This window comes from Anser anser, assembly GCF_964211835.1.
Source record: "Anser anser genome assembly, chromosome: 1".
Lineage (NCBI taxonomy): Eukaryota > Metazoa > Chordata > Aves > Anseriformes > Anatidae > Anser > Anser anser.
The window spans coordinates 123,087,778-123,115,362 of NC_139720.1; the positions used below are offsets into that span (position 1 = coordinate 123,087,778).

Here is a 27,585-nt window from a genome sequence, read left to right on the forward strand (position 1 = left end):
ATCAAGTTTACACTGTTGCTTCATTTCATTGTCCTTATTTCAAAACGATCAAGTTGTTTTATATTTGATGGTCAGGTAGGGGTTCTTCATAAAAGAGAAAATTGTAGACAGAGAACAGGATGATAAACTATCTTTTCCTGTATTATGGAAAAATAGAAACCTTTCCTTATTTAGGATGACAGAAAGCCCCTAAAACTCTGCTTTGGCATCATTATATTTTGAAAAAAGCTTCCAGTTGGAATAGTTAGATTTCTACTGAAAGCAGTAAACCATGAACGCTGTGCGAAGTGTGAAGATAGTTAACAATTCTTTTTTTTTAAAAAAAAAAAAACAAAACACTATAATCTCTTTAAATTTTGAATTGATTTTGCATGGATTTTGCCTGCTGTCCATGTAAACTTTTTGTAACATAAGTTATTGAAAACATGGGTTTGGGCTGTACCAGATGAAAATATATTGTTATGTAGTACAAAGTATTATAATAATAAGTGACATTACTAATGAATTTGACTACAGTTTTTGGTTCTAAGAGCAGAGGTTGAGTTCTTCTAGGGGTGGCAGAGTGGATTCATCTGAAGAGAGTATGTATGTAGAATGAGACCCATAGCCAAGCTAGTTACTGAGACTTTTAAGCAAAGAAGAGGAAAAGATACTTTTAGATAATGATTTGTGTGGTCTTAAAGTAGTCATCCAAAAAAAGTTTGGGTAATTTATTTCTACTCAATTAATTTGTCAATACTCAAAAAATAGTTTTGATCTTCTGTCAATTAAAGAAGTAAACAAAATTGGAATGAAGAGATTGTTTTCACTATTAATTACTGAATTGATTTTTCAATAGTGGAGGATCCTGTGCAGTTGATGATAATAAAAGAACTGTTAAGGATAATATTGGTTTATTAGCTGTGCAGTTAACAGACTTCAGATGAAAGAGTGGCTTAAGTGACATTCCTAGGTTTGAGGATTTTTTACCTATCCTTTCCCATGGTTACATACCGTGCATCTTAATAAACAACTTTGTGGTTATACACATATCTTAGTATGGAACCTTACAATTAATGTTCTGATAGATCAGATGAATTGTAAATTTTCTGTCCAAACTGTTTTCCAACGTAAGTTTTTGTCTAAATAAAAATGCAGATTTCTAAATTTATATCCTGCTTTTACAGAAGCCACTGTAATTGCCAAATCAAAAATTCTAGTTCTATATTACAGGGTGTAAATCAGTGCACTCTAAGTAGACTCATGTTGAATGAAAAATTAGATACAGCCACAGATACTTGTGTCTGTCCATACAGTTCATATCAGAAGTGGAAGCTATAGATAAGGAGAAGTCCTCACCTTTTCGGACAGTGTACTTCAAGTTCTACATAGATATGAAGAAGTTTCATACTAGTGACATATGCACAAAAAGACCCACACACAGATAACGTACTGTTTAAAAACATCATAGGAGATTTTACACCTGGAGCTGCATGTTTTCCATTTTAGCATTCTGATGATTGGACGTGGTGTTTAGGGACATAGTTTAGTGGGTAGTATTGGTAGTAGGGTGATGGTTGGACCAGATGATCTTGAAGGTCTTTTCCAACCTTAATGATTCTATGACTCTATCATGTGTTTAAAGGGAGTTCAGTAGTCTAGAATCCAAGTATGGTGCCAGTAAGTTGGGAGATGATATTCATACTTCCAGAATCAAACTTCGGAAGCGCATTTCATTCGTCCCTCCCTCCATGCTATCATGCTGCTTTAGTGGTTGTTTTTGAAGCTTCACATTCTCTAGGTTCTTCTCTATCCATATAAACACAAAGTTGCAGCCATTCCCTGAGACACTATTGGATCAGGATCCGTGAGATCCCAAAGCAGGGCTAGAGCCAGAACTGATTCTGCAGCATGTTGGATGGTTCACTGGTATTTTTGTGCGTCTCCTCTGCTAGCAGAACCCTACAGATGACTTTACAAATGACTTTATGACTTTGATGGTGTGGAAACCACCATTATATCTATGAATTTCACCTTATTTTTTTTTTCACACAGGAGACTACTGTCATAATTTTATGCATATTTTCAGTGTTGTTCTGTTTAACATGGGAAATCTAGCACAATTCTTATTTTAGAATGTCATGCTGCTAGACTTTTTAAATTAAGAATTAATTCTAATTTATGAGAAGTACTGGAAGGCTGGTTTCAGTATTTTAAGTGAATAAAATACTAATTACTGAATAGAGTTCTAAATATACTAAAAAGTTGGAATTACAAAGTTTGTATGCTGAAAGATTTTAGCTTTTTTACAGAATAGAGTAAAGATAAAAAAAAAAAAAAAGTCTATCAGCCTTTTATGCTTATTCTTAAAGGGTAGACCATGAAGCAGGATGCTATAGAGGGCCTGGAAATCTGAGTCTTTAAAGGGAAACAAGAGGGGGAAAAAAAGAAAGAAGTATCTTCTGTTAGTTTGAAAATTGGACCTCAAGGGATGCAGAATATGTGTCAGGAGACTCTTTTTTAATACTTTGTAGCACATAAAGCCAGCTGATATTTTAAAACAGGTTGACCAGCTCATTATGGTATGTTAGAGAGTATATTTGTTTTCTGCAACAATAAAAAATAAAGCTGCCTAAACACTGTGTTTTGGAGAGCAATTAACAGCCATATCCTTATTTCTCTATAATGTTAATCACTAGAACACGCATAAAATGTTACTTCTAAGGGTCTGATTCTAAACTCATCGAAGTAAGAGAGTTGCTTTCATCATTTTTCAAATAGTTCTCAGTCAGGCTGTAAATCATCCCTCGAACAAAAAGTACTTAATACTACCATTGTGCCTAAAGATAACTTTCCTCTGATTGCTTTTATTGGCTTATTGTGAAATAAATTGATTTTTTTCCCCAATTCCTGCCAAATAAGCTTCCAGGAAAAGATAAATTATCATGATTAGTTCAACTGGAATCTTGTTAGTTTAAGAAGGGAAAGGACAAGAGTGTAGGAACCCATTTACAGTTACGCTTCTATGCTGAGTATTAGAAATGCAAGCTTTTCACTGGGGTTGCATTTTTCAATAACAAATATATTTTTCTGTGTTGCTAAGTCTGACCTGTCTTATAAACGACCTATTCCATCAAAACTGGACTTCACTTCTCTTACTCTTTTATCTAAATCATTTTTTTACTATGTATGTTTGCATTCTGGTAATATGTGCAACTCAGAGACCCATCATCATGCTAGACCCTCTACAAGAAGGCAGAATGTGTAAAATCTTCATCAGTAGCGTGCATACCCAGTCGGCAAGAAAGTTGAACTATATGATGGGCTACATTTAATAAGACCTTAGCCAGCACATTGAGGGAAGTGATTATTCCCCTCTAGTCAACATCTGTGAGACTATATTTGGAGTTCTGGGCTCAAGAAAGCTTTGCTGTATACAGGAAAGATATGGAGGGAGTCCAGTGCAGGGCCAGCAGGGTGGGCAGAGGATGAAGCACTTGGTACACGAGGAGGGGCTGATGGTACCTGGCTTGTCTAGCCTAGAAAGAGAGAGCCTGGGGGGACCTAATTGCTGCCCATAGCCACTGGATGGGAGGCTGCACAGGAAGCAGAGCCAGACTTTACTCAAATGTGCACAGCAAAAGGTTGAGAGGAGACAGACACACAGAATCATAGAATATCCCAAGTTGGAATGGGCCCACAAGGATCATCAAGTCCAACACATGCAGCAGCAAAGGAAATTCTGATGAGATATTAGGAGAAAATATGTTCACAATGAAGAAACTGAAACGCTGGAACAGGCTGTTCAGAGAGTTTGTGGGTTCTCCATCCTTGGAGATGTTCAACACTGGACAGGGCTCCATGTAACCTGAAGTAGCTCTGAATTTGGCCCCATTTGAGCAGTAAGTAGGTAGGGCAAGATGATCTCTAAAGATCCCTTCCAGCCTAAATTATTCTGTGATTATATATGAATGCTATTTGTAAAGAGCAAGGTTCTGTGCTGGATATCTCGACAGTGAAACATATTTTAAAGGAAGGGAAACATGGCTTTATGATACTTTTGCACCCTTCCCACCTCAACTGTAATTTGCTCTAAGGACTGAAGTAGTCCTTTTATATTTTTGACAAATTATTTAATTATAAATACTAGTGAGGATCTGTATCTGACAGTTACACTAGTGTTAAGGGGCTATATTTTCTATTCATATTAATATACATTATTAGCAAAAGTAACAAAGCTGTGAGTGATTTTGTTTTTATTAGAAAATTGTGAGAAGTATAAAAGCAGCTTGTTTCTAAATAATCATGCAATGTATAAAATTCTAATCTAGTTGTAATCATAAAATGCAAATTAAAACTAGAGGGACCAATTGTATATTTGCTTATTTTATGTGTGAGGAGATGGAGCTCTTCTCAGAGAAATAAGTTTTCCTCTGTAAGAAAATAAAAACATCAAGTCCCAGCAGAGCTTCCTAATAAAGCTGATCTTGAAACACAGTTCTTTTACGTAGGAAAAGAAAACGATCCCAGAATCTTAACTAAAAAAGTCTACTGTCTCAAAATGTGCCCTGTTGGTTTATTCATGTGCCAAGGGTGCTCTGCTACTTCTATAAACACTGCTTAATAATAATATAGATTCAGGGATTTGCTAGCAGATGGACAATTCCCTCTTGAGGCAGAGCAGCCAGCAGTGTCATTATCATCCTTTTTCATGGAGGGATTGTTTCAAAAAAAAACACAGCACACTAGTTCTTTAAGCTGTGGGATATGTCAAATAGCTACTTTCTATTGACTTAGCTTCGGTTCCAGTAAACTAAATTCTTGGAATTCCTTCTGCTCTTTTCCCCGTGGAATGCTATAATAATTTTTGCACTTAGAGAAGCTCTCATGGAGAGCTTTCTGGTGATTTACTGGTTATACTGTTTCATAACATTCATGTGAAGTAATCAGAACCACTGCATGCAGAAAGCGGGTGCACAATGGAATGTCAGCAGGAGACAGGTATCTAACTCACTAAGGCTCCTGTGAAATATTTAAATTTTATGTTATGTAGAGCTGCTTAAGGTGAAATTTATAAAAACATCCTAAAAGGAATAAAGGCATCATTGTTTTCGGGGGTACAGAGGTCTTGAATACCAATCTCCATTCCCTAACCACTATACACATTTATTTCTTATTTGATTTACACTAGGCATATGTTATCATAAGATCTAAGATGAATAAACTATGGTTCTGCAGAGGGAGAGAAGTAATGAGACATTGCACGTCTTGGGAAGTTGGTATTTTTGGGGACTGAGGAGAAAGGGACACCATGCTCTGAATTTAGCTGCTCATCACACCATTGCCTCACATTCTTCCTCACCTTTTTGGAATATGGCTGGTCAGTTTTCAGTTGCCTAGAATCCCCTTTGGCCCATCTATTTTACAATAGATTCTGCTTTTGTTTATACTAAACTGAATTTTGGCAAGTAGAAGATGAGGACAAAAAGTCTGATTTTGCTTAACACCTCTGACAGTTAATTTCCTTTGTTAATGGTTAACAATACGTTGGAGAAACACTAGATTATCTTTTTTTTCTTTTTTTGTTTTTTTCATAAGTCAGTAGGGGGAATGATTGTGTTTGTTTTTGTTTTGTTTGATAGAAAAACAAACCTACCTTCACTACTGCAAAATAAACTCTCAAACGCTCCTATCTGCAAACAACAAATTTACAATGTAAATAAACAGTATTAATTTTGCAGGTTACTATGCATTGCAATGAAATCCAAGAAAATGGCTGAGTAAACATTGAGCTTGAAATGTGAAAATATTTCCATTAAAAGCAAAATGACTACATGTTTTCCTAAAGAAATACTTTAAAGCATCTTTCTGAATTAAACCAGAGAATTTAGCACTTAAACAATTGAGTTCTGAAGAACTTAGTGTTTTTTTTTGTTGTTTTGTTTTTTAATTATTTCTGTAGTAAATCTAGGCTATTTCAGCTTACTCAAACATGTCATCCGTCTCTGTAGCTAGCTGATACAATAAGCAAGGTAACAAATCAATTCCTAGAACTGTATTCTGCTGCTTTTTTGGACCATTGCTCATATTGAGCTAAAAGATCAATTTAGCTTATCACCATGGCACCCCTAATGTTCATGTGCTTTCTGCTTATATGAAAGATTTTGTGCAGCAAAATGTGAGCTTCATACATAGTGGTTTAGTCACCTCACTGAGCTCTCAACTTTCTTTTTCATGTTTCTGGACTTGTCAAATCTTCCAGCTGAATAGAATTCATAGTGAGGTTTATAAAGTTCAAATATTGCAACTATCTACTCTATTTGCTTAAGAAAAGTTTTGCTGATAGCTACTAATGCATAAACAGACTCAGTTGTTGCAGTTATGTGCTGCTCACAAAAGTACAGCTTAAGAAAAGATAATTCTTGTCCATTTTTTTCTTGAGGGATTATTGTAAAATCTCCAACCAGAAATAGTCAATAAAAGGAAGGAGGACCATTCAGGGTGACAAGAAAAAATATTTAATATTTGCCATTCATTTTTGTGTGCTTAATTAACTAGGCAGGGTGTAACTACCCCAAATTTTCATTGTTGATTTGTTAATGACTACAGATATTAGGCTTTTTGATTATGTCAATTCTTAAAAATCAATCATGAGTTTGTAATAAATGCGCTTTGATCCACAATAATACAGTGCAATGCTAACCTTGGGTAGATTTCCTTTTAAAAAAATCCATTGAAGTAGAAATTAGGTAATAGAATCAATACTAGAAAGATGCTGGAGAGCAACAGAATTGAGAGTTGTAATTGTTCAGCATTTCACAGATCTGGCCTTGTTTGCTGATAACAGGAATGTGGAAAGTGATTAACAAGAGAAAATAAAGAATATGTCTTAACAAAAATAATGAAAACAAGCAAACAAAGAACCACACAATAAAACACACCAAGTCATACCAAAATATCACAGTAGAATGGTCAAAATCATTGAAATAGTTGTAACTGATTTCTAGATATGGAAATGTTTCCTACATAAGCATAATGAGTTGAAAAAAATACAGATTCCATTTGAGGTTTTTATAACTATATATATACACGCTTCTCTGATTTATCATTGAGTAGACCTTAACTTTCTAAAATTCAAGTATTCTAAGTCGATTAACAACTTGACCAAGACTCATCTCCAAAGTCAGTAGAAAGAAACAGGCATGTCTGTGGTTTAGCCCACGGTTCTAGCTCTGAAGTGAGCATCGAAAGTAGGTGAGGTGATTTGCTCCCTGAAATGGCTTGCTTCTCTCAATATATACTGGGTGACAAGCTCAGATACGGATATCTACACTTGGTCCAACTCATCCCTGTTTTTGTGGTGGGGCACATTCCTACTGGAAAATTGGAGGGAGCTAGAATATGCCATGGGCAACACAGTGACTCTGCAAATACTCCGAGTGAGATTCATGACATAACCCTGCAAACCAAGCAGGTTTCCAGTACTGTGCAACAACAAGATCCCACCATTCATTAGCCCCTGGATATCCAGACCAAAAGATCTGTATTCCAAAGGACGTTACTCCTTTGGAACACTGGAAAGCTGCCTGATTTCCCTCTGTCTGATCTACATGTCTTCTTTGTCACCCCTGAATACCATAGCCCCAGGTTATAGTTTAATTTGATTTCTGTATAGAAGGAAAGAAGGAAAGAAAGAAGAAAAATCATGTTCCAATATTATTTGTAGTAAAGTGAAAAATTGTATTTTCATGTTCAAAGTGTCTTCTTTTTGATGTTTTAACAGGACAGTTTGACACTGTTTCTCTGAAAAAAAAATATGATCAGCACTTATTTCTAATTACAGTAGAAGCTGGTTTCAATATTTTGGAAAAAATGGTTCTGAAGAAGCACAAAGATCCACTTTTGTTTCATGTTCTTGTTCAGAGAAAAATCTGTTATATTTTTGCACCAAGGAACAAGGAAGGTAAAAAAAATTAAAAAAAAAAAACATAAATAGAGGATGAAATTAATCATTTCTCTGTTTGTGGGGAAGAATGATGGGTTTTGGCCTGTTGTGAGTGTCCAGAGATATCTTACTAGGTATGTCACAGAATCATTTATTCAGATAGTTTGAAGGTGGCACAGTGTGGAGCTAGGTCTCAGTGTAAATGTCCAACGTTTCGACATATGTTTGAGCATGTGAATAGGACTTTTTTCCTTTGTGGCATCTTATCAGTCTGTCTTAAATTCCTACTGAGCATCGTGATCAGCACTGATAGCATTTTTAACTGTTCTTATAAATCCTTCTACCTCTTCATATGTGGCCCATATGGCATAATATTTCTGTGATGAAAACTGGTATATTTGGCACAATCCTGTAATGATATTCAGATGTGGGATTCAGCTCTGACAAAGTGATTGTGTTCTGCAAAGAAATACCAGTGCATCAGAACCCATAAGAATTACTTGCTTATTTGCCTGGTGTGTTTTCGGATGGGGCTTTTTTTTCTTTTTTTTTTTTTTTCCGGACCTGTTGTTAAAGCATGTGATAATGAACAACAATATAGATGCATGAGAATCAAACGATATCTACACGTACTAGGTGCTAACTCTGAGAGCTTAACTGCTGTGAGTCAGTTTAATAAAAGTAACTGTCTCAGCCATTGCTATCTTTTAAATATTCCTGGGTTAATTTAGAGCAAAGTAAATTAGTAAGCTTAGTAACAATTTAGTAAAGAGGATCTCTTGTGCACACTGGTGCAAGTCAAGAGAGAGTGCTTTGGAGGCAGTGGAAGATGAAAAGAGAACGAACACAGCCAGCTGGCCCATTTGAGAAATGGCTGTGAAGTACATCATACCATGTTGGGCCTGATGTTACAACCTCAGAAATGGCACTTCTGCTTAGCTGTAATAAACTGCTTGTTCCGGAACTATGCACATCTGCAATAATAGTCCACAACAGGTATTGTTGATAGGATCAATGTAGAGAGAACAGGGCTTGCAGGAAAAGAATAAGTGGGGTTTTGTACATTTAAATCATAATAGTGGTAATGTATGTGGATGGAAAAAGATGCATAAGTGGTTTCAACCAAGACTTAGGTCATTTCTTTAAGCTGGGGAAAATATATCTGAAATTGTCTCACAGGTCTTATGGCTGTGGTTAAGAGAAGACAGGTGAAATGTTGGTGGAAAGTAAGGGATAGGAAGAACAGGAAATTGAAATATTAAATTTTAAATTGGCGAAGTTTGCAAGCCTGTTGATTCATCTCCTTTCAGACACAGGTATTTTAAGGTCCATATAGATGAAGGGCTAAAATTCAGTGAAGGAGAAAGATTTATAAGATAGAAGGTTGCTCTTGTTTTTCTATCTAGATGAATTTATGCAAATGTAGTGCCAGCGTGTCCCGTCATGTCCCCGATTCCTCCGCTCCTCTCTCTCCTCCCTCCCCCCTTCACCCAGATTGAAGAAGTTTTTAGATGATAACGTTTTCACTAATCTGCGGAGATTAAACATTACTCATCTTCTGAGAATGATGTCTAACAAATGTGATTCTTTTAAGCTGTCTAGCTGAGATTAAACAAAATCTAGCACGTTGAAACATCGATTCAGTCATGTTGGTTCATTCTGTATATTTGTCTTTATTTTTTATGAAATTATTTTCCAGTAATTCTTTTCATGGTAAGAATTCTTATATTTTAATTATGAGTATTTTTGTATAAAACTACATTGTCTCTAATCATTAGGATGATTTATACATAAACCAGAATTGTCAGTGGAGTCTAAGGAAGTTGTGCACTTGACTTTATAATTTCCTTGGGTACTCATTACCTAATTCCGTTGAAATTCTTTCATTAGACAATCTTAAAATCACAAATCTTAATTAAAATAACATGACAGCCTTTGGAGACCTCTTAGTGTAGAATACAAAGCATGTATTTTTTCTTGCAAGTTTTTTTTTTTTTTTAAAGTAAATTTTTCTCTTGGCTTCATATTTTACTCTATGCCTGTTTCCAAAGTGCAAGAGCAGTATGGTCAGGCTTTACTGTAGGACTGATTTTCAGGGATGCTGTTTAACAATGTATAGGATAAATGATTCTTCAGCTTTTTCAGAATGATGGGTAAATAGACGTTTAGGTTATGATGATTAATAATCAGCTGATTTTCAACTTTCTTTCCTTCTACTGTCATTGCATAATGAGACTTTTTCACTCTAATTATCATTTCCAGCACAAAAAATGTCTAAATAGCAACTTTTTTTTTTAACTACTATCTCAGAAGAAAAAAGAATGAACAGCAGAATTCATTTTCAGTTCCTCATACATCAAAAGAATTGTAATAGATTGTTAAAAATAATGTGAAAACAAGCACTTTTCCCCAACACTCAATAGAAAATGATGATCTTTTTAATATTTTGCTATGGATTTTTTTTCCTTGGAGATATTCTGACTTAATTTCAATCCATCTCTGTATTTCTTCCCTTCTTTTTCCAAACCTCTTTTTCTCCAGTGAGAGATGCACTAAGTAGAGAGGGTTCCTGTTCCTGTAAGAACTGTCCATTGCATACTGTGGCTCGGCAGCACCATGCTGTGTCTGCCTGTGGTCTAATCTTCTGTTTGGGGAAAGGAAAAAAACAGTTCTAATTGGGAAGAGATTTACTGAAATAATGCAGAAATAAATGCTGAGAAGGTTAAAGGTTATATGTTAAAGCCAGTTTTTAGTTCTTATTTTATAATGAAGTAATCTCAGGTGGTAAAAGATGGGAATAGCTAATTTCTCAAATGTTTTTCAATTATGTTTAATAATACCTGCTTTTTTTCAGAATTATAAATTAAGCCAAATGTCCACCTCAATAAGTCATTTCTAAAACACTACATTTTACTTTTTAGTATCTGTATTAAAATTTCTCAAACAATTTTTTTTAATTGGGCTTACATATCTTCAAAAAAACGTAGGCATTCATGTCTGTGTTTTGATGAGGAAAAACTAGGATATGTATAGGCAGTGATCCAGGTTAATAAATAGAACTTTTTCAATATGGTAATACTTAATGTTAAAGTTCACTTGCTTAGTTTGATATAGTTCAGTGCTAACATCTCTGTCATGTAAAAATAATGATCAAAATCCCCCCCAAACATTATTTAAAATAAAGTTCTCTATGAGAAAAATCCAGCTAAATTTACGCTTCTACTCCTTGCAGTTCTGGGGAAATGGGAATAGCACTTTGAATCACATTAACTGAATTCTATAATTCTATGAAAAAATGAATTTCACTTTATGATTGTGGTGGTTTCACGATCTACCTGATACCTGATGGGCAGTTAAACTCCACTAGTCCCCTCTCTCTCACTCCCCCTACTGAAAAGAAAATATGATGAGAAAGTGCTCATGGGTTGAGATAGGGATAGGGAGATCACACACCAATTACTGACAAAGGCAAAACAGATTCGGCATAGGGAGATTAACGTAATTTATTGCATATTACTGACAGACTAGAGCAATGAGAGACTAAAAGCAAACTGAAACCACCTTCTCCCCATTCACCCTCCCCCCCCACATCCCCAAGCAGTGCAGGGAAATGGGGGCCTGGGGGCTGCGGTCAGTCCCTGACGCTTCGTCCCCGCCGCTCCCTCACGGTCACTCCCTGCCCCTGCTCCACGCGGGGTCCCTCCCACGGGATGCCGTCCTTCCCGAACTGAGCCTGCGGGGGCTGCCCACAGGCAGCAGCTCTTCCAGCACTGCTCCCACACGGCTCCGTACCACGGGGTCCATCCATCCCCCAGGAGCAAACTGCTCCAGCACGGGGCCCCCACGGGCGGGCGGCAGTTCCTGCCAGATCTGGTCTGACATGGGGCAACTGCTGGGCTCTGCTCACAGAAGCAGTCGCTACAGTCCCCCTGCTACCCAAATCATGCCATGTAATCTTAATACAGAGAAAACACAGTACTTTGGAATTGTTCATCAAACCTTAGAATTTCTATTAGTTATTTCAGTAAGGGAATGGAAGAGGTAAGACAGAAATAGAAATAAATGTGATGTACATCAAGGTTGTGTGTGTACAGCATTTTTCAGGACAAGAAAAGAAAAAAAAAAAGATCTGCTTTGACAGGTCGTATGTTTACATGAAACATTTAAAAAAATAATCTCATACACTCCTTTTGTAATACAGTGCATTAAATATACAATAAGGAAACAAAATGTATTTATTCAGAAATCTTGCTGTTTTACATACCTATTTTCTCTGAAAAAGTAAGATTATCATAGAATGGTTTAGGTTGGAAGAGACCTTAAAGATCATCTAATTCTAACCCCATCCAACCCAGACTATAAAGTACAACAAATAATACATTTAATTTATCCACCCAAATACAGAGATGTTTATTATCTTCTTCATCCTTTCTGGTGTACTCTCTGTTACCATTGATACCTGCCAGTTCTGACACTCAGATATCATGCAGATTTACTACATGAGTTTTTAATGAAAAAAAGCTTGTAAACTGTGCAGGGCAGGGATCCTGTCGTCATATGTTTTTACAAATTATTTAGACACTGTTGATTCTATTAATACAAAACCAAACAACAACAACAAAAATAACAAACAAATAAAACAAAACAAAACCAACCAAACAACAGCAACAACCAAGCAAACAAACAAAAACCCACAGAATACCCATAGTGCTGTACTTATTTTGATCACACTTAAGCAGCATTACAAATTCCTGGCGTATGTCATTGATCAATGACAACGTTATTCGTAATTCCTATTCTTAAGCATAAAATTGGTGCCAATTGTAGCAAAAATTATTGTATGTTTCTTGCTGCTGAAATGTTAGACGTTATCTCAGATTTCCAAGCCATTTAACCATTTGGCCATCAAAGAGGAGACTGTTATCTGTTCTGGCATTAATCTACTCACAACTGCTACTTAGGAGCACAGTTTCAAAAGGAGAACAATCATGCACAATGTATTATAATTATGTCCCTTTAGGAAATAAGTAATGCAGAAAGATTTCTTGAACTTAAGTCTTGTGTCTTTGCATCTTTATAGACTAAAAAGATCCTTTTTCAAAATGCGGTTAGAAGGTATGCTTCCCGAAGTATTGTTTGGGGTTCAGAAGATTTTTTAAGAGGTGATAAAATGCAAAATTGTATGTATGCATAATATGAGGGGAACTCTCAGTGTAAATTCAGTCAAGAATGAAATGGTATTATGTGCAAACACCTCCTGGGCTTGTGCAGAGGTAATGGAGCATAGGAAATAGATAAAGTGACAGCCAAGAGAGGAAAAAGATATGTGACTTTCCTTACAACTTTGTTTAATAAAACTCTCAACATACGTTGTGCATATGATGTATTGTTTTGTCTCCATCCAAATCATCCAAGTTTTTCTTCCATGCATTTTGTAGACTGTAATTTGGTGATAATGGCTTCTTTGTACAGTTCAGGAGCAATGAACAGGAATAACAAGCCTGTTAATAAGCAGATGTGTATGCCTTTTCCAGCACAGAGCTCTTTATTTGAGTTGGTCAGGAAGAAAGCCATATATTGCTTCTAAGAAACACCACTTAGTGAAGTAGCATTTAATATTTAGGGAGACCATATATGAAAGGGTGATTTTAAAGCAGCTTCTGTAAGAGCTGGGTACAAAGACTTACCTATTTTTTTCCTCTTTTTCCTTGTTACAAGTTTATTACTGTTTTCAACATGGTTTATGACATCTGTAATTCTTAAAGTTTGTCTTGTGCATTATGAATAGGTTCAGTCATTTTGGTCTGTTATCTTCCAAGCCACAGTGCCTCAGCAAGGAACAGATTTCTGTTGTGGTGTCTGAGAAGGTCTGCATCAGTAACACAATTTGGGGAGTTAGGATGTGGTTTCTGTTTTCTCCCTTGCTCCAGTTGGGAGCAATCTGTTCAGACACAGAGAATTTATGCCCTTTTACTCCCTAGGGGGAGATGCAGTTGGATTCTCAGCTGAACTGTTTGTGTTGCCTCAACCTTGTCAACTTGTTCAGACTTTCTCATTTCAATGGAAAATTGTGATGACTGAATAATTGGAATATGATGCAGACGTGAAAGGAATTTTAGTACTTTTTTTTTCTTGATTTAGATAAAAAGTCAAGTGTTTGGAGAGTCTTCTTAGCAGCAGCTAGAAAAAAAATATGGATTAGTAACATAAATAATATATTATGCCAACACAGTAACAAATCAAACCCTTTTCCTGTTTACTACTGAAAGAGGATCTATTTATAACGCTACAGATTTCCCTATAATTTAGAAAAAGAATGAAACATTATATATAGGATTTGGCATGAATTTGGTTGAGAACAACGTTACTCTTAAAAAAAAAAAGTCTCATTAACTCTATGTTTGCTGGAGATCTTTCAGTGTTTAAATCCACAGAACTGGCATTTTTAGACCTACAACAAATAAAAGAATAACCAGGTTTCTAAAAGGGACCAAAATTGTGTCTCATTACACTTGAAACATAAGAAATACCTCACTGGGGCAAAACAGAGTTCTGCCTCGCCTGGCAAGGTGTGCCTAGTGGTGTTGGCTGGCCAGGCCACGCAAGGGGAGTGCACCATCTTGCTGCGGCATTCCCCTTGTACTGCCTTAGCCCCCACCCTCTGCATCCATAGATGCTGGTTTAGCGATATCAGGAGACACATTAGTGCCTTGTAGCATCTTTTTATCAGCCCTGTTGTCTGGGTTGTCTCTGAAGCTGCTGGTCTTCACAACCTCCTGTGGCGGCAAGCTCCAGATACTTACCACCTGCTACGAATATAAATCTTTTCGTTCATCTGTTTTAAATGCATTTCCATTGCAAGAATAGAGTACGTGCCTACTGTCACTTTTCTGTTTTTCCACCATTTAGATAGGTATTAAGGAGAAAACCTTTCTTTTTATGTAACATTACCAAGTTTCTTAATTTTATTTTATTTTGGCACTTTCTCAAAAATATTTCAGATATTCACATAACCTGCCTGAACCAAATCATCCTTCTCTGCATGCTTGTTGATTTCTTTAAATAAGCCCAAGACTTCCTTTAACAAAAAGCTATCTTAGCTCTTTCCAAACATATGATAGGAGGTGTTAATTTTATTCTTCAGAGTGGTTTTTACCAACATTTACCAGATGGGGAAGGCAGGCATATATGCCTGACGTTGCCAGTTTCAGAATCACAACACTGTGTGACTGAAGCTTTGCATTACTGTCACCTCCTGCCATCACAACATCTCTGATCTCCCTCTTCAGTTGGTGTTACTCCTGATTGCAGGCTCATCATATTCATTAGACCTGGAATGTGAATTCTAGGTTAATTGTTGGGATTAACTGGTGTTAGGCAATATGAAATACTTTTAAATATATAATGGTATCCCAGCACTCACACAACCTATCTTTCCCATATACTATGCATCCATATGTTACAATGCACATCTAACTACCATTCTGCCCAAAACTTCTGAGAAACCTGGTATGCCAGCTAAAGTAAAGCAAGCTCTGTAAATCTTAGCTAAGAAATTGAGGCTGGCAGTTTGCTGTAGAAGAAAAAACAGAGAAGATGAAGTGCTACCCAACTATTTTGCACTGTCATTCCAGTGAAAATACCATACTATGAGAAACTGCAGTGACAAAGAGGGACCGATTTCAACAGCAGTAACTTAGCTCAAAGAAAGTTGCTTGATTTGGGAAACTGCAAAAAATTATTTAGTAAGTGGTATTCTTCTAATATAGTCAGCCAGTCTGCAGGCGCTGTTTCTCATTCTCCCTTTCTCATTTTTCCTTATTGCTATCAAGTAATTAAAAGTTGAAAATGTGTTAGCTATAGGAAATGTACTTGATCATATTTTTATGGAAACCAACAGTTCAACTTCTGTGAAAATGATGCTATGAATTATCACAGCATTCGATGTTATTTTCCATGCTTTTTTTTTTATTTTTGTATTTGTTTTTCCATAAAGAAATGATAGGTGTAATAATTATGTCTTGAAGGAGATTTGAAAGGTTGTATAGTCCAGATTTTTGCCTCAGGCAGGATCAGCTAGACTTAAATAATTTCTGACCAATTTCTGTCTAACCTGCTCTTTAAGTCAGGATTTTTTTCTGTAGCTTTGCAGAAATTTTGTTTCACTGCTTTGCAGTCCTTGCAGCTCAAAAGATGTTTTTCTCCAACCTTAATATCCCCTGCTGCAATTTAGGCTAATTATGTCACCACCATGAAAATTGAGAACAGTTTATTCTCTTTCTCTCAGCAATAGCTTTATATATTTTAAAGCAGATACTGAGTTAATTCAATCTTCTCTAGACTAAACAAATCCTGTTTGTTTGTTTGTTTTAATTTCTTTCCTTGTTTCTAGACTTTTGACCATCTGTCCAGTCATTTGCAATCCATTTCTATGTTCATCCAGTTTATTCAGCTAAGTTATTTGAATGCTTTGCATTTATTGAATTAATTCTTAGTTTTTTTCGAGACCACTTTGAACTGTGTTCCTGTCTTCTTGAGTGTCTGCAGCTTTTTGGGTTTGGTATCATTGAGATTGTACTAAATCTACCATCTATTACATCAACCAAGCAACTAATGAAAACAGTGATTAATATTTGATATAGTACAAATCTGTACATAACTTCACTTGGTATTGCCTTTCCACATAGTACTTCATTTAAGTTATGCTTTTCAATGAGTTTAATTTCCTCTTAGATGAAAATTTCCTAGCTTGCTTGTGTTAATTTCACATGGGCAGAAGCCTTGTTCAGGGTGTCAGACATAACTTCTACCTGTTGTTCACTTAACAAATCTTATGCTCCAGATGAAAGTCAGTTGATTGGTTATTACTTATTCTTGGTAAACTGTTGGCTGCTACCTCTTATTTTTTCCTTTGCTCACAGATTGTTTGATGGATAATGTGTTTTAGAACAGAACTCAGACTTATTCATCAAAAATTTCTTGGGTTCTCTATCCTTCTTTCAAAAGTGAACAATACTCATCCATTTCAGGTTCTCAAAGGTAACTATGAAAGACTAGGAGATCGCTTAAGCAAGTTCTCAGGTATTACAACTGAAATGCATGAGTTGCCACATTACAGTTCATTCTGAGTTAGGTAAAAATGGTGTCCTACAACAAGTAAAATTTATATTGCTTGTTTATTTTCTTTCACACAGAGACCTTCTGCCTTGAAGATGTCAGCTAGGATTAGTGCTAGAACAAGCTTTTTTTTTTGTTTTGTTTTTTAAATGTTGCAACCAAAATGATTACAAACCTTAGATCATCTGCGAGAATAATCTCTGCTTTGTACAGTGTTGCAGAACAGAACTGGGCAGTAGGTTTGAAAGGTGTTGCCAATGGTGGCATAACAGTGGATGACAGTGCAGGAAGCTGGTTAGGCCACCTGTGATGAGTATACTTCCTTATCAGATTATTGACTACTGATTCATATTACCTATACATATATATGTGTCAATGTGTGTGTATACATATATGTATACATATATACATTTCAAATACCTACTATCTATGTATATTTTTATGGTAGAAGATGTAGGGAAGAGCAACAACAACAAATAGATAGCTAAAAGGATTGCTGACAGCAAGTTCTAATCAATAACCAGACTAAGCAGTGACATAGAGGTTGAAATAGTGAACAAATATTTGAAAATATCCTTCCAGAATGAATAATAAGAAATATGTTTAAGATTAAATTATGAAGGACCATTAGTACAGGAATCCTTAGAATGCTCCATGAAGATGATCCACAAGTGTTGTACCTTTAAGAAAAATATATGGAATATGCAACAGTGAAGGTCTGACTCCGACCTCTTTCTCTATCACTCACCTGCATACACACAGGGATGCTAGTAGCACTGCTGTACTGTGGAGGTGCATTGATAACAGATAGGCTCGTTGCAGCTGTTTTCAATGACATAAAGCTGGGGAGCAGATGCAGGATAAGGTAAGTGGTTCTGCATGCAGTCAGTTGAGACTCATCAGGTCTCATTAACTCAGGCTGCTCCTGAAAGGCACCGTACTGCTCAGCTGGCCCCAGAAATTACATAGCTGTGTTCACACAGTGCTCTGCATGCATTAGTTAAGTCTATCTGACCTAAGCTTGCTCTTTACTGAATCAGCTTTAGTGTCTCTAGCCCATGCAGTACTTAATCCAGAATTCAGGTTAAATCATCCATGGGTAATTGAGAATTGACTGTCTTTCTGGACTGCACAGCTCAAATATCAATTATCTGCTCTCTTGCGTATCACCGCTTTTCCTAAACCTCCATCTCCTGCCTCTCATGCCCCTCTCCTGCTGTTCATTCTCACTCCTGTTTTCCCCTGACCACTGCTTGCCCGTGACTTCTGCGCTTCCTTCCTCAAGTATTTGGAGCCATGAAGTTGCCCTCCTGGGCTGCCGGTGTCAGGCCCGAGCTGCCTTCGTGTGCTCGTGCTGAGCCTGGAGCTCGCGGCCTCCTCAGGCAGGTGCTGCGGGCTGTGGTGCGGCAGCGGCTGGGTAGGGGGTAGGAAGGGAGCAGTGCGGGGCAGGGACTGCTGCTCCCTCTTTCAGAGATCTCATGTCCAACCTGCAGTGGTACCGGGCTCCGGGCACCTCCGGCTGGCCCTGGGGTTAATGCTCCTGTAGCAGGAGATGACTTTTTCGTTCAGTATGAGTAATGAGCATGATCGTGCTTCCAGACTGTTCAGGGTTTGAGTGATTGTTAGTTTGTGGATAGAGTTTGGAGGTAATTCAATAAATGTGCCCTCAGCCAGAAATTCTGTGCAATTGTCTGTATGTATAGAAATCTCTCTTAATGTATTTCCTATGTAACTTTAGTTGTTTATGGAGGGGAGCAGTCCTCCTAGGGAGCAACTTGGGTGATCTGATGACTCTGATATGCAATGTCTCATGCCGTGAAGACAGTTTGAAACATTTCTCTTTGATCTACAGTGACATTAGAAAACAATAAACCATCATTTCACAAGGGAACTACCTTGGCATACGTGCTGGATCAGTTATAATTATGTTATCTTGAATGCCTGCACATCTGCAGCAGTGAGTAATTAAAGTTTTAAAGCAACCTAAAATTTTAGAAACTGAGTAAGGTTTATTCAGGTTTTTGAAACTACTTTTGTTTTGTTTGTTTCCTTGTGTGTTTTTGTGGTTTTGCTGTAGTTGCTTTTTTAAAGAAAAGTAGGGTTATGCTCAAAGAAGTTACACCAGGCTGATTTAGATCAGACCTGGTATACAGAGGATGAAAATAAAATCACAGCAATTATTCCACTGTTAAGAATCTGTTTATAAAATAAAATAAAAACCATGACTTCTCTATTACCACAGCCTTAATAATGTTCTATGCCACTGTTTTTGGTGTTGCCCTTCTTTGGCATACTGTCCTGGTGTTGCCCAAATTTCAAAATGACATATGGTGACTTCAGGTATATGCATACTAACAATCACCATGCTCCATTCTTCAGGTACCCATCTCCAGTAAAGCAGACCAGCTAATTTATGTTTCCTTTGCCAGCTTGCTTCTTTCTGTTTGTTTGTTTGTTTGTTTACTCAGTTATTTTATTTAGGGCAGGGGTCCTGCTACTTTTATCTTCTGTACTTTCCAGCACAAGGCACAGACTGAAAGCAAGAAGAGGGGCATGGGAGTAAGCCAGCATAGTGGCATCAGTGCCGTGGTACAGATGAGAAATGATCAGCCAGTGCTGCCTCCGTAGCCCTCAATACCCTTTCTGAGAAAGTAGCTGACACAGACCATTTGGACATGCTGAGGCATAGCTCTGAAATTTTTCAGTGCTTCAGAGTTTTGTTTTGGTTTTAACCAAAATATATTATTCTGTCATGGATAAATAAACTGATGTTGCTTTTAGCTGGTTCATCAGGGCTAAGCGATAATGGCATCTGTTCTGTCTTGTGTGTAATATTTCTCTTTATTTCTTAGCACAGTTGTTTTATCTTAGCAAGAATCTTAGCACATTCTTGTTTTTATGAGCCTTAGCCTATGTTTCTAGAGAGTTCTTCAAGTCCGTTGGACAATGGCTGCAATGTACATCTTTGCATTTTCTAATGCTTGGAATGAAGGTATTTGGAAGGGTACTCTGGAGGGACAAAGTAGAAACAACATAAATAGTAGCTTCCTAAACTTTGTTTTCTTGTGTTAATAATTAATAGCTGACAAAAGAATTGTTTTCCTTCACATGTAGTTCTCAAGAAAAAATAAATCTTGTTTTTTGTCTGGTGGAAAAAGCCACTGGTGGAAAAGAAGGTTGCTTTCAGAAGTGTATGTGATAATTTTCAAGAGGGTAGAAGGATTAAGGTCAAAAAGCTGAATAAGAAAATTTTGCCAAGATAGATACATTTTTCAGCAGCATAGACTGTAAAATACCTCCCAGTTTTGCAGGCTGGTTTTGCAGAAAGCCAGTGACCTCAGTCTGGAGTCCTTCCAGGATTTAGCTCTTGAAGAACTGCTTGTCACAATCTAGCAATACTCTCATTTCCATAGGGAGATACAAATCATTAATTTTTAAAAATGTAACATATTTGCAAGCTCGTTTCCACCTCCCAATATGGCCTTTCAGTTGAACTGACTTTGTTATGCTAACAGGGAGAAGGAGAGACAGAGACAAGGGTCCAGATGCATCTTCACAGCCTCCTAGTTAATTTGGGTTTGCCACCCCTGGAGAATTGGCTGCATCAATCCTTAGTTTATCCTTTATATGGTATGACATTTTCTTGCACATTACTAGTTTACTAAGTAAGAAGTGAAAATATCACAGATCAGATAAGGGCAAATTTTCAGATATGTTAAACTCGTAAATGATTATCCCAGAAGTGTATATGTATCACTGTATTGTGCTTTATGACAAATCATGTGTCAGTGCTAGTATGATAAATACCGTATTGGCATGGAAAAAGTTAAAAGTCAGTGAAAATCTCAAAATCATGTTGGATTAGCTAGTAAAGATGAACATTTTGTATTAATGAATTGTTAGCAGGCAGTGCTATAAGCCCCTGGGTTTAGGAACTGAGGTCTGTGAATTCAAAAGAATAACCTCTCATGTTGAAAAACAACACTATAAAAAGGGATTATATACATTAATCCTATCTTCAGAGTTATTTTTTCAGCCATGAGTGACACTGTTATGGAACTGAATGTAGTGAATCTCTGAATGCAGTCAGAATTTTTAATGCAAAGCAATGTGTAACATAGTTTATTATATAGCTAAGGCCCATCTTACAAGGGAAAGCAAGCATATGAGAACAGTCCAGCTAAAACCTGGAGACAAGCCTATTTCTCTCTGGAACTGTGGAAGTACTTTATCTATAAAATGTTCATATTTGACAAAACATAACAAGAACTAAGTGTAAATAAAAATACACTGGAAGAGACAGTCTCATGCCTGTTTTCGTTCTTTTGTCTCAATAAAAAGCTGACTGTCTGAAAACCAAGCTCTTTCTCTAAAGCAAGGGAATTACAGTAGCAAAACAATCTATCACAATTCACAGAAAAACCTGTCTGTGGAAAAATGTCAGCATTTCAAAACTAATGTACAAATATAATATAAGGAAGATTATTTTCATTTTTACTTTTAATGGTGAAGTTTATTTTAAGGTTATTTCCATTTTTGCAAGCAACATTTATTATGTTCATAAGTGGACTGTAACCATATCCCAAGAAATCCTCCTCCTCTGTTCCTACCAGACTTGAAGGCTCAAGCTCATTTCCCTCAGGCCTCAGTTACTCTTCAGTTACAGAAGAGAAATTGGAGAAAGGCCATTAGTTTTCAGAATAGTTTTCCTTGGGCTCCATCTTAGCTATTGAAAAGGCCCATTGAAAAATCAGTATCTATATCTGCTTGTGTATACGCATATTTATGTGTCTGTATACATAAATATACATGTAAAGGAAATCATTTGTGCCTACATTTATTATAGTATTGTCTTTCCACTTTACAAGTGATTCTTTGTTTTCTGTTTATATCAGGTATATTTTTGAAACTGTCATTCAGATAATAAAACCATATGTTCTGAGAAATAAAACTGCTGATTTTTCTTCCGCTTAAGTAGAATTGTGTGTCTCCTCTGCAAGCTACTAATCAATGTCTGCACCTTCTGCCTCAAGCAATGGTTACAGATGAAATACGTTAACTGTTCATAGTAAGAGTTCCCCTTGTCTGAACAAGAAATGGTTCCAGTTATATGCTTAAGTTTATGCTTAAACATTGCTCTCAGTCAGAAATTGATTAAATATATTTAAATTACATTATGACTGTGTGAGGGAAGGGAAACTCAGTAGGACTGATACTTATCTGAGGAAAAAGCCAATGAAAATCTACCTTAGATAAATTGGAATTATAGATATGAATTGAAATTTAATCCAAAATGTATTTTAAATTTCTCATAAATTCATAGATCTAAAGATTAGAATGGACTAATAAAGTCGTGTACTGTTTATGAAACCATAATCCATGGGATTTTTTTGTAGGGATTCCTCTTCCTGCTCTTCAAAGTTGTGGCTGACTGTTTAAAAAAAAAAAAAAGACCTTGATTTATACAATTGTATTAATTAGGAATCTCTTACACTCTTTAGTGATCTGCTCTGGTTTTTTTTGTTTGTTTGTTTTTGTTTTTAAATAGATTCACTACTAGGAATTTACATCTTTTGTGTTTGAACTTTGCCGTCTTCAGTTTCCTGCCAATATATCTTTTTAACACTTTTGTCTGCATAATAAATAATTATTGTTTTGTCAGAAAGCTGTTGTCTTCAGTGGCCCTTAGCAGGAACATATTCACCCTCTGCAGCAAGCTGTAATGACCAAGGAATGGCTCCATAAAATGCCAGAACAGTGCAAGAGGAGGCTAATTGCAGAACGTAGGTGCTTGTCCCAGCCTTCAACCTTGATGCCCTTGCCTAATTCTGCTGGCACTCAGCTCTACAACAGTTGCAGGTTCCTGTGCTCCTTTGCTTTGGCTTTTGCCTGGGAACTGAAGCTCTTCCAACCCACTCTGCAGAAGTTTAAAACCCAGTGCCCATCCTCACAGTAAGCCCTCCTTCACCTGCCTTGCTTGAATATATTTTAATCTACTGGGTGTTCTCTGTCAGCATATCGAAAGGGAATTCACTGGAAATGCAGGAGGAAGAGCTGCTGCCTTTTTGTGTTGTTTTGTACGTTTGCTAGTGGATAAGACAACCGTCTAGGTAGTGAGTCACCTGCTCTCAGTGTCTTTCTCATCCCCTACCTTTCAGAGATGTTCCTTACACCAGGCTGTTCTGGTCAGCGTTAGTCTGTGCCTCCTCTGTTGAATTGGCAGCATTACTCAGAAAAGAGTTCATCGGGACACCCTCCACCTGAGACAACACAGAACTGATCAAAGGAGTGCTTGTGTAGTCTTTCTAGTCACGCAGCGGCTAAGCATCTTTCCACACAGCCTACACATGGCTGAGTTCCCTTCTGAGACATCTACTCTCCACCTGCTTTTCACACTGCAAAATAACTTGGGGACCTAACTCAGCCACAGCTCCTACTTCAGCTACATGTAGTGATCAAGTATGCAGCACTTAAATCTGTTTCTCAGCCTACCCCTTATCTTTTTATGACACGAAGTGCAAATTGTAGTTTTTGAGTGTTAAATATCATATTTTCAAAAGACTGGGATCTTTGTGACACTACTGAGACAAGTTGGTATTAATAATTCAATAATTCCTGTTGGCAACTAAGAACTTGAGATCTCTTTAAAATGAGTTATAAAAGGAAGACTTGCCCAGTCCAACCATTTAATAACCAATTTTACAGTACACCACTGCTTTCTCTTCATAATCTCCCCAGTCTTAAAATAATTTTTTGGACTTTCAATATCCACATTGCATACATTGCCCTCCTTCCTTCACTATTAATGAAATATGAACATCAGAATTTTTCTTTTTTTTTTTTTCTACCTTTACCTTCTGCGTTATTGTTGGACTTAATTAAGTACATAGCTACTGAAACATGAGGGAATAAAGGCTAGAAGTAAAAAGTAAAATGAACAAAGAAAACTAATATATAATCCTCAGACAAAAATTTAAAAACAAAGCAAAACAAAAAGACTGAAAGACAGAATTATAATGGTAAGAATAAAACCTTTCTGAATATGCCAGAAAGGTTTAGGTACAAAAACTGGGTTTTTCACTTTGTGTGGTTCTCATTTTTTAGAGTGATAATGAAATATGAATGAAGAAAAGGATCCAAGTTACTAGATCTGGGCTAAAGTTATGCCATTTCTTATCAGAAGTTGGTAAATAAGAACGACAGAACACCCTCACCCACTTTCCATCACTCAGGAGCTATTAAGTTTGTTGTAAGAACCAACTGATGTAACAGATTTTGGGTTTGTTTTTCAAATGATGCTGTGCCAATCTGTTTTATTTTTCTTAATTGTTATGAATTGTTATTCATTTGTTATTCCTGGAGAAAACTCCGTGTAAAAGTAAACATGGATTTCCAGAGGTTATAGTAGAAATTGAGGAAGTCACTCTGTATTTTACTTTATGGAGAGCAAAATATTGACTCAAGCAATTTTTTTCCCTGTAAAATTGGATAACTGGGGGAGCATCTTTGGTCAAGCTCTTAGCTTTTCTTCTCCACAAAAATATAGTAGTTATTTTTTTTAATTAAAAAAAATAATAAAGATGAAAAGGATAGCTAAAAATACCTGTTTGTGTTGCCTCTGTTCATCACATAATGTTATGTGTATTCAACACTGTTGTATGCAAGGTAAACATACTTTCTGTTTAAATATGTGACAAGGTAAAGAACATTTTACTTTGCTTTTGAAGTGCATTGACAAGTGCAATTTTCACTGGATGAATCTCAGATAAAAGGAGTTCACACTACCACCATCATCCAAAAAAATAAACTCCAGTAAAGCAAAAACAAAAGCTGCAGCTTTGAGAAACAGAACAGCTGTTCTCCATTTTCTTGGTAACACACATTTGTAAGCACAGTGGAAAAATCCTTACTCTGAAAAACTTTAGTTATATAGGAGAAATAAAATAGTAAATTTTGCAAATAACATTCCAAAAATGGTAACTATGTGATGAGAGATTTCTGTTTGCTGTCTAATATAGAAGTTGGGGAAGCTCTGTACCTCCTAATACTGGGTCCCATCAATAAAGTTTTTGAGCGTAATTGTCTGCAAGGACATCAGATATCCTGGAATAGTTTTGTCTGATTCTTTAGATAATCAAGTAATGGATAAACTCATGTTCTTTTACATAACACTCATACTTAATTGCAAATAAAAGTAGTGTCAAACATCCACGTTGTATGGAGACAAAAGGCTGTAATTTCATACACAGTTCACTTCTGCTCAGATTTTCTCCTAGAACTGTCATCCTGTTTCAGTCTTGAGATCTTACACATGATTTATCACCATGTTCTTTTAGTTGAATGAATCTCATTATAGCTAAGCATCTGAATCTTTAAATATTGTCCCACTTGTTACAGTTTAATCTTTAGCTTTGTTCCTTTTTTTTTTTTTTTTCTTTTTTTCCCTTGGTAATGGGTACAGAGTGAACTCCCTTTGTCTGAGAGTGATTCATTCCCAAACCATACTAAGCTGTCATTTTTTCCTATTCTCCTCTTGATCTTCTCTCCATCCTGGATGGACTCCAGTGCATTCCATCAAGATATCTCACTTAGAATGAGGAAGCTGAGGAAGGTTTGACTCCCTCCCTGGACATGCACCATATTTACAAAATAGCATGGACAGTATGCTCCTTATGTAATGCCCCTCTGTTCACTGCTTGTGTTCCCATAGATGGTGTCTGAGATAGCTGCCACTGTTCATCAGTTTGGTTTGTTTTCCTATGCATTATTGTAAAAATGGCACAGTCTGTCCAAAAAATATCTTATCTGGGAGTCTTATTTAGCACATAGTAGCTCAGTTTCTGAAACTGCATAGCATTCCTGAAGATGCTGGATTAATCTTCATTTACCAATTATCCAGGAAAAGTCAGTAATTCGGCCACTTCTGCTGCAGTCCTCTATCACTCTACATATTGTACTATAAGTTGCCTTGGTAGCTGTTAAGAATAATTTAAATTATTTATTTGTTTTTAGCCTAGCATTCTTGCAACTTCTTGTGAAATTGTAGGTTCCTTTGATAAAGATGGAAAATCTTGGATTCTTACTGTAGTTTAAACTCATCCTTTCTGGGATACCAGCATAAAGGGGAGGCGTGTGTGCCATGTTTTTCCTAGTGTTGATACCCAGTTTGGTGGTCTGAAAACTCCTTGTGACCTTGACCCATGCTGCACGTACTTTTCCTTGCTGACTATCTCATTTGTGGATATCTGGGTATCTGCCTCCTGCAGTTCTGGAGCAGGATAGTTGATATCTCTGTGAATTCAGATTTAAAAGTTTTTGTTTGTTTGTTTGTTTGTTTTGTTTGTTTGTTTGTTTTTTATCTTCTACAGTTCAGTCACCTTTCTTTAGAGATCTTACTTTGCCGCAACAGATTCAAGCGAAGTCCTGTCTTTCCTTTTCTTTCTTTCTTTCTTTCTTTCTTTCTTTCTTTCTTTCTTTCTTTCTTTTTTTTCTTTTTTTTTTTTTCCCTAGACAATGCCTGCTCCCAAAGTCATTTTCTGTAGACAGTGAACAGGGGAGGAAGAGAGAGGATGAGAGTTTTCCCAACTCTAGCCATCACCATTGCCTTACATTGTTGTTCAAAGCATGGAGATTTAAATCAATTACTCTCCATTCTTCTTGGCTTTGTTAGCATATGTCAAAAGCACATTGCACTTTTTGCTGTCATAACTTCCTGTTATGAACCAGAATTCATAGGTTGTACAAGAGCATTTCTCAGACATTCATAATGCCACCAAATTTGTTGATTTACTGTCAGAAAAATCACACGAAAAGTTCTACGATGCTTTTTAGTGCCTCTAGTGAGACAGCTGATAAGTTGTCACTTGTGGCTTTCCCACAACAGCACTTTTGGTGTTGATATATTCACTAAACCAGTGGTGAGGGCTGCACAGGCAGTTCTGGAGTGGGCATAAAAATAAGTGCTTATGAAAACTTAAGCTATATAAATTACTCAGGTCATAGTGCCTCATCTGTTAATGTTTTGATTTCACTGACAGGTACCAATCAGCTAGCAATGCTGTTGAATAGTAAGTCTAGCTCTTCTTGTTTTCTTAAAATTATGCATGCTTTGAAGCGAAAACATGAAACAGCTAATAGCCAAAACAAAAGTTGTCTTAAAAAGAGAACTCCATTGCATTTAATTACTCTAATTATTTCATATTTTTTTTAAATGCAGAGAGTATGTAAACAATCACTTTCTCTCTTACTCCCTTCCTGCTTAGTTACAAGAAAACAAATTCAAATTTTGCTTGGGTGGAATAACTTAACAAAGCCAATTTTATTATGTAGATGAATTGTAGGTGTAGCACATCTACATTTTTTGAAATTGTTAGCAAGCCTTTTTTCCATGGCTTTTTTCTTTTTCTAGGTGTGTATATAACACATTATTTTTAGAAAGCCAACCTGCTTTAAGAAATTCAGTTGTTTTAATTAAAAGTTGTCATGGCTATACATTTTGCTTAGGAAATAATTGATTCAGTTTTTGTTCAAACTTAAGATTTAGA

The 27,585-nt window shown here is 36.5% G+C and overlaps 1 protein-coding gene across 24 annotated transcripts in view; it reads left to right on the forward strand.

The window, feature by feature from the left end:
• DMD (dystrophin) overlaps positions 1–27,585 on the forward strand; it is a 1,241,706-nt gene that overhangs the window by 905,478 nt on the left and 308,643 nt on the right. The gene's annotated exons all lie outside the window — the stretch shown is intronic.